This window comes from Amblyomma mixtum, chromosome 3 (genome assembly GCF_055824585.1).
Source record: "Amblyomma mixtum isolate Tamu chromosome 3, ASM5582458v1, whole genome shotgun sequence".
In the NCBI taxonomy this organism is placed as follows: domain Eukaryota; kingdom Metazoa; phylum Arthropoda; class Arachnida; order Ixodida; family Ixodidae; genus Amblyomma; species Amblyomma mixtum.
The window spans coordinates 265,918,766-265,938,629 of record NC_143014.1 but is presented as its reverse complement, the minus strand read 5'-3'; the positions used below and the strand labels follow the sequence as shown (position 1 = coordinate 265,938,629).

General features: G+C 45.9%; 1 pseudogene; it reads left to right on the top strand.

Annotated features, from left to right (window-relative positions):
- Positions 1-13,562: 13,562 nt before the first annotated feature.
- On the top strand, positions 13,563-18,282 carry LOC149354640 (uncharacterized; annotated as a pseudogene).
- The last annotated feature ends 1,582 nt before the right edge of the window (positions 18,283-19,864 follow it).

Sequence of the window (19,864 nt, the reverse complement as noted above, 5' to 3'; positions counted from 1 at the left end):
TTTTCTGCCATCCTGTTTCGGTGAACAATTTGACTATGGCTATGACATCAAAGAGAGGTTATAGGTCACGTGAGGCGTGGGAAAACTGCACTTATAATCGCTGCTTCATCATTTTAATTCGCTACAGCGCTGACACCAGCATTCCTTAAGAGCCAGAAGTACCAATTGTATTGCAGTTTTTCATGCCTCACGTGACCAATAACCTCGCTTTGACGTCACAGCCATCATTCAGCTGTTGAAACCGAAACAAATACAGCAGGAGAAAGAAATTTGATTATAAATTATTTAGCGGTCATAGGAGGATGCCATGTGGTAATCCGTGTATAATACTTTATGCCTTATTACAAAGAAAAAAACACTTGCCAAACGATAAGGGCAGCAAAGTGAGCTATGGAAAGAAAAATGATAAGTCTAACATTAAGAGAACAAAAGGGGGCGGAGTGGGTGAGGGAACAAACGCGGGTTAATGACATGCTACTTGAAATTAAGAGGAAGAAAAGGGCCTGGGCGGGGCTTGTAATGGGAAGACAACATAACCGCTGGTCCTTAAGGGTAATGGAGTGGATTCCAAGAGAAGTCAAGCGTAGCAGGGGGCGGCAGAAAGTTAGATGGGCGGATGAGATTAAGAAGTTTGCGGGGATATGGTGGCCACACCTAGCAAAGGACAGGGTTAATGTGGAGACATGGGTGAGTCCTTTGCCCTGCAGTGGGCCTAGTCAGGCTGATGATGATGGTATGTGTCGCACCTGCTGCTTCGTGCTATCAGCTGGCCCATGCTTGGCCGACCAGACTAGCCAAATTTGTGATGTGGGTTTTCTATTGCACCTGCATTTGTGTACACAGAGGACTTGAATGGTAGCAGGCGATGCTGTGCATGTGTTCACGCCACAGCACACATGACCCACACTGAAAGCTTCTCTGCCTTTAGTAAGACAGCTGCATCAGTCTGGGACATAAGGTATCCCAGTGCTAGAGTATGAGTAAATTGCTCTGGAATTTTAATCTGGTATCAGGTAGCATAGTGCAAATGAAGGCTAGCGCGGCTGCCTAATATTCTCTTGGGCAGCTGTGTTGGATTTTCAGTGCCTGTTAGTGTAATCCGTGAAAGTTCACTGTAACCCATTCGTTTCGATGTAAATTAGGAAGTCCTTAGAGCCCTGTACTTTTTAATGATAATAACAAGGTAATGCAGTAATTCAATTGTACCTGTTCTCTTTCAACACAGTAAAGTGCTGCTGGGTCGAGATCACAGTTTTACTTTGTAGGTGTGCTCAGGCTGTCATCATCATCATCATCAGCAGCAGCAGCAGCAGCCTGACTACACCCACTGCAGGGCAAAGCCTCTCCCATGTCTCTCCAATTAACCCTGTCCTTTGCCACTTGCGGCCACTGTATCCCCACAAACTTCTTAATCTCATCCACCCACAATTTTTTCCTGTGTGTGTGTCTGAAATTCTATCATACAAATGGATTGATGCACGTAGTGTCAGGTGCGTAATGTGATACCACCAGCTCACCCCAAGCTGTGCTCAGATTTGCCTCATTGCTGCAGGAGCAATAAGGCAGGCTTGAGGCTGAGTGGTGCAAAAACATGATTTTTCAAGAATGTCTCTGTGGAAATTGCAATTAATCATGTGAATTTGCTTTCATTTTAGGAGCTGCTCACAAGCTGTGCGCCTTTCCATGCTGATCATGCTGGCCAGGTACGCTTATGGTTACATTACTAGGTTGTTTTCATAATGGCAGTTGTGGATTTCTGTGTGGTTTTAAAACATAAATTGTATAAGTATTTGGCCTGCCACAAAAGTATAGTGGTGCATTCAAGGCCAGTGTTACAAAGGGATGTTTTGATTGCTGCAAGAACTTGAAGGCCCCTGTGTGGTCACTGTGGAAGGCCCCCTCCCTACTTAGGAATTGCTATTTGGGTTACTCAGTCATTTGGCAGAGGAATAGTGTATAGAGATAAGGGATGGAAGAATGCTTCCAACTAAAGAAAAAAATCCAGCAAGCAGTCATAGAAGCAGAAGTACAAAAATGGCAAGGCTTTCTCTAATTTACATCGAATCTTTTTCACTTAGACTTCTTATTGCATACAACGGCTGATGCTTGGCTTACACACATATTTTCTTTAGGTATGCAGTAGGTCTCACATTCTTGTATGATATGGTCACGGTGCCAAAAAATGATGGTGGTGTTAGAAAACTCGGAATATAGAGGAATTTTATTGCTGACCTTATGGAGAACTATGGTAGCTGTGCAGTCGTTATAAATATCTTCCAATATTTTCACATAACACTCTTCTACGCCCTGATTCCACAATGCCTGCATGGCAGCTGTGGTTCCACCGAGTCAATTGCTGTCTGGTAGTCAATGAAGGCTATATATTGGGGTTGGTTATATTCTGCCCATTTCTCTATCACTGATTGATTGCATGAATGTGGTCTCTTGTTGAGTATCTTTTACGAAAGCCTGCCTGATCATTTGGTTGATTGAATTCGAAGGTTGTCCTGACTCTATTAGTGATTACCTTAGTAAATACCTTGTAGGCAATCGATAGTAAGCTGATCGGTCTGTAAATCTTCAAGTCCTTGACATCTTCTTTCTTATGAATTAAAATAATGTTCGCATTCTTCCAAGCTCCTGATACGCTCGTGGTCACGAGGCAAGCGTGTACAGGGTGGCTAGTTTCTCTAGCACAATCTCTCCTCCGTCCTTCAACAAATCTGCTGTTACCTGATCCTCACCAGCTGCTTTGCCCCTTTGCATTGCTCCTGAGGCTTTCTTTACTTCCTCCCTCGTTACTGGCGGGATGTCCCATTGCTATGCTCTACTGCCTCTCTCCGTAACGTTCTGATTACATTCACTACTGTAGAGATTTGTGCAGAACTCTTCGGCTACTTTAACTATCTTATCCATATTGCTTATGACATTGCCCTCTTTGTCTTTTAGCGCATACATCTGGTTTTTATCTGTGATTAGTTTTCTCTTCACTGATTTTAGGCTACCTCCATGCTTTAGAGCATGCTAGGTTTTCTCCATGTTAAACTTTCTTATGTTGGCTACCTTGCACTTATAAATAACTTCGATAGCTCTCCTAGTTCTATTCTATCTCTGAAGTTAGACGTCCTCATGCTTTGGCGTTTCTTCATCAGATCTTTCGTCTCCTGAGATAGCTTGCAGGTATCCTCTCGAATGATCTGACCACCTACTTCTGCAGCACGCTCCAATGAATTTAAATATGTATTTAAAGATAACAGTTGAGGTGGGAGATTGAGCTTCGAGATTTGCACTTCAACTCGGGAGTTATGCCACTGCTACACAGAATACTTGATCGCCGTAGAGATATTTCATCATCTGGCACCAAGCTGCTGTGGCGCCACTGTCACAGTTGATAATTTTGCTGGGAAGCTGTTGTAGCGCTCACACAGTTTTGAAAAGGTGGTATTCATTGTTTTTGTGCTATTGGCAACAGTAATAATATGCTTGCTGCAGTGTTTTGTGGCTAGCCTTCTTTTTTTTTAGTGAAATAAGTTGTACATTTCATGTTGAGTATTCTTTGAGCGATTAAATTGCTTTGATTTTATTCCTTCGTGTATAGTTGCGAGTGCTCCATGTCTGAGTGCAAATTTCTACCACTGAAAAGCCTTCAAAATCTTAAAAGATGTCCACACTGTTCTAGGGACTCAGTGGCTATTGGAAATGCCCATTTAGCTGTATTCAAGTGCCACTGAGTTAATAGCCATTTGAGAGCCTTCAAAATGCCTGTGTGACACGGTTATTAGATTTTGTGCAGGTTTGATGCTGAGCAGTCTGCGTGCTTGAGTCGGGTTTTCCAGTGTCTGTATTTCAAACCTGAAACTTTTCGAAATCATCATTAGTTCATTAATGGAAGAAGTACTTGTGCCCTTTTCTCGAATTTCCAGAAAACAGATTAACTGAACTTTTTTGCATATACTCCTACCTTTTTGCAGGTGCTGCATAGTGAGAACCTGTATCAAGACGCCAACCTGCTGGACTTGGAGAAACTGAAGAAATTGTTTAGCGACTGTGTGGCACCCATCATGAGGGATGTGGCATTAATAAAGCCAGTTAAGGTGACCTTATCTATGTCCTTTTGCAAGCATGCTACACACATGAGAACCATCCCACGAAGCACCGTTTCTGCAAAGCTTGTTATCTCACAACATGCATGCTGAATGAGGCAGTGACAGACAGATGAGGAGGCCTTAATGCAGTACATTAGCGTACCGTGTTGAGCAGTGATGTAGGAGCCTTGCAGCCATGCAAGGTATTATCGGCATCATGATGGTAACTCCATTAGACACTGTCTAGTGCTCTGTGAGCCAGACTCGGCTCTTGAACATTCTGGGACTCACCCTTGGCTCTCGGACATTCTGGAAGCCTCACCCGGCTTGCGCATATTACGCGAGGATGTCTCCTGTTGTACGAGCCTTACGCGGCTTGCGCACTTATGTGAGAGATGTCTCGCGTTTGCGAGCTTGCTCAGCTTGCGCAAATAATGTGAAATATGTCTCGCGTTCTGCGACCTCGTTCAATCGTCGCATTTTGCGTGGCAATAAACACGCAAAGATAGGCACGCAGAATTCACGCTCAATATTTTCAATAGGGTCCCCATGACTTTCCGCCAAGAAAGGCGACGACGTGAAAAATCGCTGTCAGTATCTTTTTCATGTACGAAATATGGGGGTCCATGATGGATTTCTATCGATGATTACTCCCTGAAACCGGTGGCTCATTACGTAGGGTATTGCTGTGCCGTTTATGCATACGGTATAATGAGACGTGTTCTTGCGTGTAAGGCAACAAGCGAGCACTTTTGGGTTGAAATCTTTAGACCTTGTAGGTGAGGGTAAGCCGCAAGAATATTTGACACCTTTTGAAGTCTCTCTCGTACTTGTGGGCACGTACCTCCGGCTGCCCAGATACAAATGTCGTCCGCATAGACGGAGAGTTACGCCGACTGCGGTAGTATATCGACGATCCCGACAAGTGTAAGGTTGAACAGCGTTGGGCTGAGCCCACCACCCTGCGGGACTCCACGGCAAGTGAAGTGAGTAGATGTTGGGCAATCCTTAGTCTGCACAAAGAGAGATCTTTTGGATAAACAACTGCGTTTCCAGCAGAATACACAACCACCTATCTCGGCAGCTTCCAGAGCGTTCAAAATAGCCTGGTGAGTTACCTTGTCGTATGCACACTTTATATACAGGAAAAATGCCGCAGTTAAGCGCTTCACATGTTTTTAGAGCTGGACGGATGACACCAGGTTGACCACGTTGTCAATTAAAGAGCGTCCACGTCGAAACCCAGATGTTATAGCCGGATATATGCGGTAGCGGATGATGCTATCAGACTTGCGCCTACTAATGACATGAACGCGTTCAATTTGGCCCGCTTAAACCTTCAAGTGGGTGGCGAAAAACTCCTTGGCGATTCTTCCCGTGCTTTCCCAGTTTTCAGTTTTCAGCTCTGGTAAGCCTTTAACTATCAAGTTATTTCGTCTAGGGTGATTATTAAGGTCATCAACAATGTCCGAAGACGCACACTGCGACGTTGCAGGCTGCTCCGTGTGAGCAGTCACCTTCCTCCTTGCTCATTGAAAATGTTTCCCGTCGATCCCGCACTCTTGCTTTCTGGCGGCAGCATATGTTCATTGCCAACTCATGATGTCCTGCAAAGTGACATTCTTCGGGGGCCTGTGCCATCGTCATGCTCCTGCGAGGACGCCGTTTCCGTTGCCTACTACCGCTGCTGTGAGGTAGCCGTCTCTCTAAAGACGCAGCCAGTTCCTCTCTCGTGCAACTGTGTACTGTTTTGGCTGGCGCGGCGCTCCGTGCGCGTTCCTCACAGACTAATTTATCAATTTTGACAAGGAAAGCGCTCAAAAAGACAAGGACGACAGAAAAAGAGAGACATACAAAGCGCTTACTTTCAACTGACTTTATATCAAGCAAAAAACAATTTTATACTCATGGTAACACCCTGCGCATGCTTACAAGAACATTACCAACGAGTGATAGCTGCCACGTTATTTCAGACAACCGGCGGGCCCGATGTAAGATAGGACATCTCTTTTTCTGACAACAAAATTGATGGAGCGCTTACGCAATCATCGCCCGCTCGTGCTATCTCGGGAGCCTCCATAATCTCTCGCGTTATTCGACATTTACTTTTAAAAAGCACTTTACAACTGTGAAAAACGGTAAGGCAGCCTTCCTTGCTTTTCTTGCTTATGTCCATGGACTTCAGACAATGGATACTCAAGTGCGCACCTTTTTTGTTTTCCACGTTGTAATTATGCTCTCCTAACCTCTCGTTTATGCATGTTCCTGTCTGGCCTATATATTATTTGCCACATGTCAAGGGCACCTTGTACACGACGCTTTCTACGCATCTAAACAAATAACTTCTGGTGCCTGATTGTGCAAGCGGCCTTTCCCTGGTTTCCGGAAGTGCTGTTCCTCCACAGGGCGCTCAACTTATTCGGGGCTGAAAACAAAACGTTTACGTTTACCCTGTTGCCAATTTTTCTCAGGTTGTATGATAGCTATGCTTATATGGAATAACAGCCAATTTTCTTTTGTCACTTGTCTTATCCTGCTCTTGCTTGGTCGTAGCTTTCCTTTTTTTCTTTCTGACAAGTCCTTCGGCCACTGATGCCAGCAAGTGAAGCGGATAACCCGCGTCTTGCAACCCTTTTGACTGCATAAACAGGCTCTCCTCAGTCACATGAGGGCATGACTTTTTTAGACAGTTGAGAAACCCTAAACGGGCTATGTTTCGTTTTATGAGCTTAGAATACCAGAAGTGAAAGGCAAAGGCATTTTTCCTTCGCTACGATTATAAGTCCAGCATGTGTCATCTTCTAAAAACATTAACCTGATGTCAAGAAAACGTATGCTATTGTTTTCAGACAGCTCATCTGTGACGACTAGTGGAGTTAAGCAGTCTGAAAAATGATCTAAAACACGTCCAACGGCGTCATTGAGGGGGACACAAGTGGTGTCTAAAAGTATTGAAAAATCGTCAATAAACCAAAACACCTCAACCACTCCTAGTGCTTTAACTTCCTAGGCTGCCGTCCCGTTTTTCACAGTTGTAAAGTACTTTTTAAAAGTGAATGTCAAATAACACGAGAGATTATGAAGGCTCTCGAGATAGCACGAGCGGGTGATGATTGCGTAAGCGCTCCATCAATTTTGTTGTCAGAAAAGGAGATGTCCTATCTTACACTGGGCACGCCGGTTGTCTGAAAAAACGTGCCAGCTATCACTCGTTGGTAATGCTCTTGTAAGCATGCGCAGGTGATTAGCATGAGTATAAAATTGTTTTTCGCATAAAATAAAATCAGCTGAAAGTAAGCGCTTTGTATGTCTCTCCTTTACTGTCGTCCTTGTCGTTTTGAGCACTTTCACTGTAAAAGTGGAAAACCAACTCGCCCACTCAATTCCTTTATTGAATTTACCAAATTTACAACTCGGTGGCGGTTACCTTTGCAGCATTCACTTCTTGCGCTCGCTAGCCAATCGTGCAGCTCTGGCGGACGTCGCCTAACTCTTGTATTCACTCCGCTCCACACAGGGTGCGAGAAGGCTCGGATTACATTTCCTGAATCATGAAGGTTGGTTTCCTCATTATTGCGAATTAATAGGTTCGATGCAAAAGAAAAAGCCTTTGGGGCGTGTGTTGCGCTGTGGCTCGTGGCCCTTCAGTTTGTCATCGTGCATACTGCGCTCATATTAGTAAAACTTGCTGATGATTCCTAATCGTACCGACATGCACTACGATCTGCTTAAGCGCTCTAAATGCGGCAGAGAAGCGACGATTGCTAGTAAGAGAACCATTCGACAGTGACTTAGCATGAAAACGCACCGCTGGGAAAGTGGCGGCTACCACTCCTCGGAAGCCCGACGGGGCAAAGAAGACCGAGGATACACACAAAGCGCTGGTATTTGTAATCCTTTATTAGTAACGGCATTACTTGGCTGCGTGCTCACCTTAGTGTTCGCTTTCGTTTGCGTTGCTATTTAAAGAGCAGAAATGCAACATGTCCAGATACCAGTTTCCCAGCTTGAAAAAAATTTGCGCTCATAGATTTCCGTGTAACACTTTTTTTTGCATCCCCAGGAGCATTAAGCTTTCACTGAGATCAGGCTTTGTTCGATGCTTCATTACGCTCCAGGTAAGAAAGAATTAGACGAAAACGGCGCTAGCGACGAAGTACGCCGTCCCCAAAAGCAGCCTAACAAGAATTCTTCAGGATAAGGACAAGCTGCGGGAGGCGTTCGAGACGTCACACTTTGGTCCTCAAAGAAAAAGACTGCGAGCGGCTGACCACGAAGACTTGGAGAAATGCCTGGTGCTTTGGCTGCGGAGAGCCCGCAGTGAAAACATCCCAATCAGCGGGCCACTCATTCGTGCAAAAGCAGAAGAATTTGTTCTTCACCTCGGCATCGAGGGTTTCTCGTGCAGCGAGGGGTGGCTGACCCGGTTTAAAGAGCGGAATGGACTGGTGTTTCGTGCTGTTTCAGGTGAAGCTGCCGCTGCTGACGCGACGGCATGCGGAGACTGGCGAGAAAGACGGCTCCCCGAGATTCTCGAGGAATACGATCCAGAGAACATCTACAATGTAGATGAGACTGCACTCTTTTACAAGTTGCTCCCCTCAAAATCGTTATCATTTAAAGGAGAGAAATGCACCGGAGGGAAACTGAGTAAGGACAGGCTGACCGTCCTTATTGGTGCCAACATGACGGGCAGCGACAAGTTGAAGCCGCTAGTGATCGGCAAATCGAAGCATCCTCGTTGCTTCAAAAACGTCGCAACCTTGCCCGTTTCATACCAGGCCAATGGCAAGTCGTGGATGACGCAAGCCATTTTTAGTGAGTGGATTTATCGCGAGGATGCGCGCTTCTCTCGCGACAAGCGGAAAGTTCTGTTCCTGGTCGACAACTGCCCTGGACACGGAACTATGACAGGTTTTAAAGTCCATACAGCTGGAATTCCTGCCAGCGAACACCACAGCACTGCTGCAGCCTATGGATCAGGGTATGATTCAAGCGCTCAAGTCGCGCTTCCGCAAAAATCTTCTTAGGAGGATGCTGTTATGCATGGACCAGGGGAAGGAGTACAAGGTGGATGTACTGCGTGCCGTTTACCTCCTGGATGATGCTTGGCGGCAGGTTAGTGCAACAACCATTGCCAGCTGCTTCAGGCATGCGGGGTTTGCCGCAACCACAGAAAAACCCAGCACACAGGGTGAGCCTGATGATGTCCACGACGCAGCCGAGGAAGATTTGCTGCTAGAGAATTGTGCTGCGATGGGCATTCAACTTGATGAATATGTCCAGATCGACCGCGATGTGGCAACATGCCCAGAAAATACCGTGCACAGCATTATAGCCGATGTCTGCCCCCCTGATGAAAGTGAAGACGAGGAAGAAGAGCTTGAAAACGAGACCGCTGACTCTGATCCTGTGGTGACACCTGTGCAGGCGGAATCGGCAGTCCAAATGCTGAAGAGTTTCTTCCAACGAGAAGAAGGTTCTGAAGTGTTTCTGCACAGCCTGTCAAGTATGGGTGATGCCATTAACAAAAAACGGCTGCGAGAGCTCAAACAAGCAAATATAAAATCCTTTTTCACTAGCCAATAAGTGGCAATTCCCACTGTTTTGACATTTTTTTTTAATTCCAGTACGAGTACTGGAAAAAAAATTCACTGCTTATCTTTCTCTAATAAAGTTTGTGCTCATAGGGTACCGTTCTTATTACCTAGATTTCGCAAATTGAGATCCGCTGAGACTGCCAACTGCGCGCGCGCGCGCCAGCCGCGTCGGGACCACGCGGAAGCGGATTGCGCAATGCTGAACCTATTCTCTCTATAAACGAAACTCCTAATAAACAGAACATATTTTCCCGGTCCCTTGAGGTTCCGTTTAACGAGAGTCCACTGTACAGTATTCTTTTCCTCCTCGCCACTGGACTAAAACTCACGTCAAAGGAAAAAATTCCTAATCACTATTTGAATAACAAAAAGAAACAAGAGCTGCACAAAAATCTGTCTTGGTATCAATCCAGTTTGCTTCTAAAAACAAAAAAACAGCCAGTGACAGCAATACTCGCATTTCATTTCAGTGCAAAAGTACTAGTTCATGACATCACCAAGTTTGTGTGAAGCTTGACCTTGGCAAAACCTAGCACAGCAATAGCCCATGCAGAAGTAAAATAAATATTGCCGCGACTGGGTTTCCAGCCCGTGGCAGAGTGAAGAGGTCAACTTCGCTGGTCACTGCACGTGGGCACTATGCTTATCACCGCAGCCGATTACGCTTTGTGTTTAACTGCAAGACACTCTCGCGCTGCTCCAGGCACTTTTCCAAAGGAGGGAGGGAGGGGGCCTGAAGCTTAGCTCCCCCCCTTCAATACAAAAAATTGTCTGGGCTCCTCCTGAAAAAATATTTCTGGCTGTGTGCCTGCGCTGCACACTACACATCGCCAGTCTTCATCAACTTCCATATGCGGCACAAAAAGCTCAGATGAGCTAAACCCGAGTCAAATATTGTGGCCAGACGTGCCGACGACCAAGCAAAGTAAAAACATGAGCCAACCAGGCTAAACACATGCTTTCGCACAGCTACTCAGGTTGGCTACATTAAAACCCTACCACTTATTTTGGTGTCTTTCTAGTTTACTAAAAGACGTATACTGTTCATTAAAAGTAGCCTCTTCGGCAACAGAATGTGAAAATCTGCTGACCCATGTCAACTTAAGTTAGTACTCATCCTCCCTTTAACCATTTTCACATCTTAACAATGCAGTGAATACACCCCAAACACACCAATACTCAAACGGCTCACAATTCACACAATTGTATGAAAGAAAATGTATGCACTGGCCTCTTTTCTTTTTTTCAAATTTTTTCTGCACAGCCTGTTGCAGAGAAAAATGCCCAGAATGTTCAAGAGGCTTAAAGTTTTGAAGTAAAAAATATATTCTAGCCCTGTACAATGAATTGTACCAGTTATAAGGCCTTCAGTGCACACTTTCAGCCACCGCAATGCTGACATGAGAAAACGTGTAATGACACTTAATAACACTACCTGTAGCACTAACGACAGCAGAACGCCGTTATTGCAAACTACTAGGACAATGAGAAATGTTTATATCCCCAAAATCACATCCACAATCCTACTTCAACAAACAAGACCTTATCTGGAATGTGAGCAAGGCCGACCAAAAAGGCATGGATGTAAATTCATCCATCCATCTGTGCAAGCTAATTATGTCAATATGCTTTTAAAATGCTTTTTATCATTTTATTTAGCAGACAGCTCAAACCCCAAGAGTTAGTGCCCGGTAAAAGAGGATTCAAACAATTCGTCGAGAACTTTCCAAATGTGAGGCAGAGTCCAGAAAATGATGAGAATAGTAGCCAAAAACTGATTGGTTGAAAAGAACCTAATTGTACTGACGTGATATCCTGTACGACACCCGAGAATCCACACACGCCCAGTGCTTGCACTATTTGGTTTTATGGGGTTTTACGTCCCAAAGTGACTCAGGGTGCACTGTCATCGTACAGTACACAGGCCTCAAGAATTTCACCTCCATCGAAAGCTCGCACTTTTTGTGGCAGCCTGCTGGAAAATAACAGTTAACATGATTACAACCAATGTCACAGCTTCCAGACGTTGTCCCCTGCAATGGAATGGCATCCAATCAAATGTGTCCTCAGACGGAAGAAAAGCTTTTGAAAAGCTGTTTAGAATAGAGGCAGCCAATGAAGTGTGAAGCAGTGCATTGCTCTCGTGAAGATCCACGAAACAGCAATTTCATGAACCAAACAGAAAACCCTCTTCCCCAGATGATCAATACTGTATTTAGTCGCACAACGGACTTACTTACTTTCTTTAAAAATCTCTAGATGTTTGCGGGCTGAGTTCATTATATGGCGTAATGCAACCACCAAGCAAAGGGTGCGTGCATTCATTATGTGTGTAGATACGGTAATTTTCAAGTGAAACAATATTTGACTTTGTGACCGACACTGCAGCATAAAATTTTTGTTAATCTCTCAAGAGTAAAAGGTGACAATCAGCATTAACTTCATTCTATTATTTTGCCCACACAAGTCATTGGTGAAGTCATGCAGCTAAGTGGCTGAATAAAACAAGATGTTCATTTCAGATTGATGGATTTCAATAATATGCGAAGTTTTCACTGCGCTGTTCTACGGTATTAAATGTCAGCTAAGGAACTGGCAAGCACCATTACAGACAACTTGCTGCTGTTGAAGAATTGACGGACTAGATGGCAGAGTCCACAGTAGTAGCATGGCATACTAACTTTGTGCAACTCCGCGGCCACAAACAGCAGCCTCAAGGTCATGTGAAGTGTTGGTAATGTTAGTGACAATCACTAATGCTTGATGCTATCGGACCTTTTTCACATTTATATGTGGCCCGCACAAAGCTACGTTTATGTGCTTTCTGGAAAGATTTCAGTCAAAAAGCCACACACAATGAAAAAAACCGCGAAGTTGCAGTTTCCCAAAGCCTTACAGGTTATTACTTGCATCAGCTGTTGCTTTTTACCGTTGCTGCAATGGCTCAGTGGTTATGGCACTCAGCTGCTGACCCAAAAGACGCAGGTTCGAATTCGGCCACAGTGGTCACATTTTGACAGAAGCGAAATGCTAGAAGCCTCGTGTACTGTGCTATTTCAGTGCACGTTAAAGGACTCCAGGTAGTCGAAATCATCCAGAGCCCTCCACTGCGGCGCCTCTCATAGCCAGAGTCGCTTTGGGACATAAAACCCCATAAACAAACAAAAATGTTGTTTCAGGTTTACTTTGCACTTCAGCACAAGAGCAACAAAACCATGAAAAACTTGCGTAAGAGTTGAACAAAATACAAAAGTTCTGCTACAACTGAATGCACTGGGAGCAACAGCAAGACTGCGCAAAAAAATTAAATACCGTATTTACTCGCGTAATAGGCGCACTCGCATAATAGGCGCACCCCTAGTTAGGGCGCGAAAAATCAGATTTTTTTATTTCCGCGCATAATAGGCGCACCCCGAACTTGGCACTGTGATCAGTACTGTATTTACACGATTGCAAGCCGACGCCTCGCCACCCCCCGCTTCCCAATCTTTATTTTAACAAAGTTTTTGCTGAACTGACTACTAGTCCCTACTAGTGCTGCTGCCGTCGCAGCTGCTGCGGACCCACAGCACGTACAACGACATCGCGTAGAACAGCCGCACACAGTTTTCAGGGATGCTCACTTTAAACGTCTGTTTGGAAAGCTTCATCTCCAGCCGGAAACGTTCCCGACTTAAGACCCGTTCACACTTGCGAGTCGCAGAGGTCGCGCGACTGTTTTGGTCGAAAAGCGACAGTCGCAAACGGTCGCCCTGGTCGAAATGCGACAGTCGCAGGCCAGTCGCTCGCTGCTCGATTTTTCAGCTTCGCGACTGCGAGTCGCAAACCGCTGAACCAATCAGCGGCGCTTCGGAAGTTGACGAAAGCGTCACCTACATCCGGTTGTTCATTCCCGGCGGCAAGATCAAAATCGGCGTCACACCAGCGTGGTCACTCAAAAGATGGAGTACTCCGCAGAGCTGCTCATCAACGCTGTGCGCGAGTACAGATTTTTGTATGACAAACACCACCCCGAATTTAAAAACCGAACTAAAAAGGACTGCACATGGGAAGAAATTGGAAGACTATTCGGCTTAACCCGTAAGTATCCCGCGTTTGTTTTTTAGATGTGCTCAGTTCGTATTGTTGTAGCATGCATGACGAGGGCAGCATGTTTTTCCTCACAAGAGCGCGTGCTCATGTTTACACACGATGAAAACATATTCCGAACTGGATTTTTCCTTCTACCGCTTGGCGTTCGTCCCCGTTTCGCTCGAAATCGGAGAAGACTAGGGCCGAGACGTGTGTTTTTACGCTCGCGTAAAAGCGTGCATTGTGTGCACGTAGACACGTGCGTTGGCTACTGCGAGGACAGTGTACGCTCGGCCTCTTATCTTTTTTTCTCTCCCCGCGCCTTGTGAAACGCTTGCTCAGGTGCAAGTTATTATTGCTACGCACTTCCATGCTCACCCAACTGCGGTACTTCGACGACAGCACAAAATGTGCACATGCGGAACATGCACGTGCATCAGCATCTCCATGCAGCACAAAGTTCTAGAGATAAGCCACAGCAGTGATTACTTGAAAGAAGCAACACTTTGAGCTTTCAAGCACAGTCAGACAAAACAAGCTGAATGCACAGCGTTTTTTGAATGATGATTATTTTATTTGCGATATATATTCATGAGAACGTTTTTATCTTCCAGGCACCCAGGCAGAGAAAAAATTTAAAAATTTGAAGGATATCTACATTAGGAAACGCCAGGAAATAAAAGAAAAGCAGAAGAGTGGAGCTGGGGCGGCAGATATCCCTACTGTGAAATGGCCGCATTTTGAATCCATGATGGAGCTCATGGAATCTTCACTGCAGCCTGCACTGTGAGTTTAATTTGCTTGTGTAATGAGAACTTCTGCAACACTTGATGTAGAAATACATGTGAAAAGGAGAACAGAGCCAGAGCAAGCATAATATGACTTTTACAAGGCCAAAAATATGGTAGTTGAACAACACGGGCATCTCATAGAGCACTCCATTGAACAAACGCAGGCACCTCATAGCATGAAAGTGATTGTTGGGGTAGTCTAAGCAGAAAGGCTAGTTTAGTGTTATCAAACTATATGCTTAGTGCCTCTAGCAGTATTCTTGTTACATATCTACACTGCTAGCAACATTAAGCTGAACGCTAGGATTTCTTTTGCTAAGGCAGTCAATGTCCAAGTCACATGTTTACAAGTCACCCTCTCATCTGTGCCTCAGTGCATTCAGCAGTAGTACTGTTATCTCTGCGTGTAATCAAGCAGCTGTATTTGCTTTCATGAGAGTGGATCATGAAATGTTGAACTACATAATTTGTTTTTCCAGAGTCCTATGCAGTACAGAGGAAGATGGTACAAGGTGAGAAACAAATAGGCCACTAAAAAAACAACTAATCTTGCGCAAACAAATTTCACAAGCAACTGCACTTGGTTATTCAAAAAGTTCATTCTGGTGTAAAATATGTACGTTAATTTCTTTTCAGCTTTGTCCATGCTGCTGATGACGGTGGTGAAAGGTTAGTGACAAAAAGGAGGCTTTTTAGGTACAACCTAAGACCTATACCGCATGGTATGGGCCTGCCAAGGCAACATGGAAATAAACATGATAAATGAACTGCCGATTGAGCAGCTGGCCAACTTAGGCCTGTGGAGATGGATCGTGGGCACCAGTCATCGTCAGGTCTCCACAAATATATTCGGCTGGACGTGCTCAGCCAGGCTTGGATGGAACAGCGCTGCGCCGGCCTTGCAGTTAAGCAGCCATGAAAATCCAGTCTGCGCGTGCTTGGCAGGCGTACTGGGACAGTCGTAGTCTTCGGCTGCCGGACCACGATGGCACGCTTCAGGGCCCCCCCCTCTAGCGATGAAGCCACGAGCAAGGTGTGAATGGCGAAAAGCGGATAGGCTTGGCGCAAATCGTACGCGACGAGGACTGGCACGGTCGGGAGGGAATGCAGCGGCACAGTTAGTGATGACGTCGGTGTCAAGATGAGCAGGTTTAACGCGGTCAACTGAGATTGTGTCCTGCCGGCCGTTGATGAGCAGGAGAAAGTGCTTAGGAGCACGCCGGAGCACTTGGTACGGACCATCGTATGGTGGCCGTAAGGGCGGGCGTACGGCGTCGTGGCGAACAAAGACGTGAATGCACCGCTGAAGGTCGGAGGGGACGTGGACACGACGGGAATACTGGCGTTGACGTGGTGGAACTACACTGCTCATAGCGCTACGTAGGCGGTAGGCGTAATCTGAGACGTCAGCAGGCGTGGGTGCTGAGGGCTCGAAGAATTCGCCAGGGACACAGAGAGTAGTGCCAAACGTTAGCTCTGCTGCACAGGTAGAAGAGTCACTGCGAAGTGCAGTGCGGAGACCAAGCAGGGCGAAGGGTAGGCGCTCAATCCATGGCGAAGGAAAAGCGGACGCCATAAGTGAAGCTTTCAGCTGCCGGTGAAAACGCTCAATGACACCGTTGGAAATCGGGTGGTAAGAGGTCGTCTTGATGTGATTGACGCCGAGGAGCCGAGAGAGGTTAGCAAATAAGGTGGAGTCAAATTGACGACCATGATCAGTCGTAATGGTGCAAGGGACACCGTAGCGGCTTATCCACACTGTGATGAGTGCTCGTGCGATCGACTCCGCCGTTATGTCCAGAGGGGGCATCGCTTCAGACCATCTCGTGAACCTGTCAATGCAGGTTAACAGGTAGCGGTGGTTCCCGCAGGTAGGAAGGGGACCGAGAATGTCGACATGCAGATGGCTGAAGCGGGCATCCGGGGACGGGAACGTGCCAAGCGGCGTCGCAGTGTGTCGATGCACTTTGCTTTTCTGACAGCTCAGGCACGCGCGCGACCAGCGGCGAACGTCGACGTTGATGCGAGGCCAGACATAGCGAGCCGTGACAAGGCGCTGTGTTGCGCGAATGCCAGGATGGGCCAAAGAATGGAGGGCATCAAAGACGGTTCTTCGGTATGGTGGAGGCACGTAGGGGCGAGGGCGACCGGTTGATGTATCACAAACTAGGGGAACGGCGCAGTCGATTCGCCTCCACAAATTTGGTGACTCCGGACTTCGCGTCTTCGTTCTCTGCTCCTGCCCTGCGCTTTGCATCAGCCGCTTCGCTAGGCCTACCGCTGGCCGGAGCTCGAGACCCCGCCTACCTTCCATTGTGTAAGCCCTGGCCATGGATCCCTCCACTCCTGTGCCGTCTCCGTCGCCTCGCACGCTGTCACTTCATGAGTCCGCGGTCTCCGCCCTCAAGCTCCCCGACTTCTGGTCATCGGACTCGGAACTTTGGTTCCTCACAATCGAGGCCTTGTTCCGCCGGCACCGCATCACGTCCGGGTCACCAAATTTGTGGAGACGAATCGTGGGCACCAGTCATCGTCAGGTCTCCACAAATATATTCGGCTGGACGCGCTCAGCCAGGCTTGGATGGAACAGCGCTGCGCCGGCCTTGCAGTTAAGCAGCCATGAAAATCCAGTCTGCCCGTGCTTGGCAGGCGTACTGGGACAGTCGTCGTCTTCGGCTGCCGGACCACGATGGCACGCTACAGGCCCAAAAGTACAGCAGGAGCAGAGCTTTGAAAGCAGTCTTTTTTTAAAGCGGTCTTGTTTAAACTGTTGCCATCAGCGAAAACAAAGAACATATTCATGGTGCCTTTGCACAGTCTGTTATCATACTGCTGCATATTTATCCTTGATCTCTGGCATTGCAGCTCCACGCAGGCAACGCAGGAGGGGCATGTGGAGCTACTGCCTCAGGCCACTGGCACAATGCCGAAGGAGAAACCTGGGAGCAAGAGTAAGAAAAATTTGCAATACCCTGGTAGATTTTCACATTCTTGTCGTCCACCTACTTTGCACTAGGTTGTGTTCTGCTATAAATTGCACGTGCAAGAAAAGTGCCCTAATGATACTCGTCTTGCAGATGCAGTCCTGACGTGCATGAGCAGGATGCTGCTGAGCTGACACCTGCAAAACGGTACGTGGGCAGAGTTTCTGGCAAAACAATTACTTTGCTAAACAGGCGGACCAAGACAAGTTCTTTCGTCTAATGAAGAAAACTTTGTATTGCATTATAGGCCACGCACGTCGCAGAAGAGAACAACAGAAAATTCTGGGTGAGTTTTGCAATCTGATCATTACTGAGAGTGTACATGTTTGTGTTCCCAAAGTTGAAGGCATTTGCAGTAAGGTTAACTGTGAGACTGCGGTTTGTCTGTTGCTCTCCCTTGTCCAATCTCTTTTGCCCATGATTTCCTTCCATGACGGTTGGTGAACTGACTAACCAGTTTGCATTACACTAAATTGCTTGGTCTGCAGGAATGCTGGCGATGACGTCATGAGGGCTTGTGTGAGCCATTTGGCTCAGATTAGGGAACAGCGGCAACAGCGGCAACAGCAGAGGGATCCCATCGGACTTTTTTGTATGCTGTTGGACGCCCGCATGAGACTCATGCCACAACACCTGGCTGAAGACCTCATGCACAACATTGAAGTCATGACGTATAGCCTGCAGGTGCAGGGCAGGATTGAATAATTAACATACAGACTGTTCCGAAATTAAAGGCGCGCTGTAGAACGCTGCTCACAGCTAAACCAGTGAATTGGTTGAGCTCAAATTTCGTGCAGAAATGGCATTTGGTCGGCAGAATTGCTTTCTACCACATTTCTTTGAGGTACTTGCCTGAATCAATAAGAAGAAGTCGGATATTCCCATAGTTTGCAGCAACGATGAAATGAAATGGGCCAGTTTCTCTGCGATTGTATTGGTGGTGTCGTCTCGTTGTCGGCCATGGAGATTCGGCAAAGGAGGTGGGGCAGAGTTTTGTGGGAGGTTTTGAAGGTGCTCTACCCTAAGAAACTTCAAACTTGGTGCAGTTTTGGCCAAACTAAGCCTTTTGTGGTCATTGATAAAGCAGTTGCTGAAAAGTCTTCAAACCTCCCACAAAAGAACCCCCTCATTTGCCTAATCTCCATGGTTGACCAACGAGATGGCACCACCAGTGCAATCACCGAGAGAGCGACCCATTTCGTTTCGTCGTTGCTGCAAACTATGGGAATATCCGACTTCTTCTTATTGATTCAGGCAAGTACCCCAAAGAAATGTGGTAGAAAGCAATTCTGCCGACCAAATGCCATGTATTTGCGATAATTGAGCTTGAACAATTCACTGGTTTAGCTATGAGGTGCATTCTATGGAGCACGTTTAATTGCGGAACACGCTGTAGTGTTGATGTGCTTTTATTTTTCATTAACTGCAAATGTTTTATACAAATGAATGTGCAATTGCAACTCAGTCATTTTTTAGGTTCCTTTTTTAAGCGCTACAATGTAATTTATAGTACTCAAGTTAACATATGCTAATCCAGATTTTATTGTATTGAACCGCAGAAGTTCCCATTTTTAGCCCTGTTTTACGTGACATGACTAAACTGTGATATTTTTTGTGCTTTTATTTTTCATTAACTGCAAATGTTTTATACAAATGAATGTGCAATTGCGACTTAGTCATTTTTTAGGTTCCTTTTTTAAGCGCTACAATGTAATTTATAGTACTCAAGTTAACATATGCTAATCCAGATTTTATTGTATTGAACCGCAGAAGTTCCCATTTTTAGCCCTGTTTTACGTGACATGACTAAACTGTGATATTTTTTGATCCCAGTCCCTCATAGCCCGAGTCGCTTTAGGAAGTTTAAACCCATAAGCCCTCACCCAGCCACACTTTGTGTAAGGTTGGCTGTAGAATTGTAATATCACAGTCGAGTTTTCTGGGGCTTGACGTCCCAAAGCAACTCTATAAGGGACGTCATAGTGGAGGCAGGGATTGAACCTGCATCTTTTAGGTCAACAGTCTGGCACCGTAACCACTGAGCCACTGCGGCGACGTGACTGCCCTTAAAAGTACAAGTTGATATCGATGTGCCTAGTATTTATGTTCCTGTTTATTTTTTGTGATCAATGTGATTATGTGATATTTTTAAAATAAGGAACCGATAAAAATTACCAATGGCTTTTTACATACAAACACTTGTGCAATCTTCATCTTCAACTACTCACTGCTAATGTTACTTGCACTTAATTTATGAATGACCTCACTTCATGCATTGTTCTTATGAAAGAAGCTCATATTTTCCCTCTTCATGTAAAAGTACCATCTGCTGC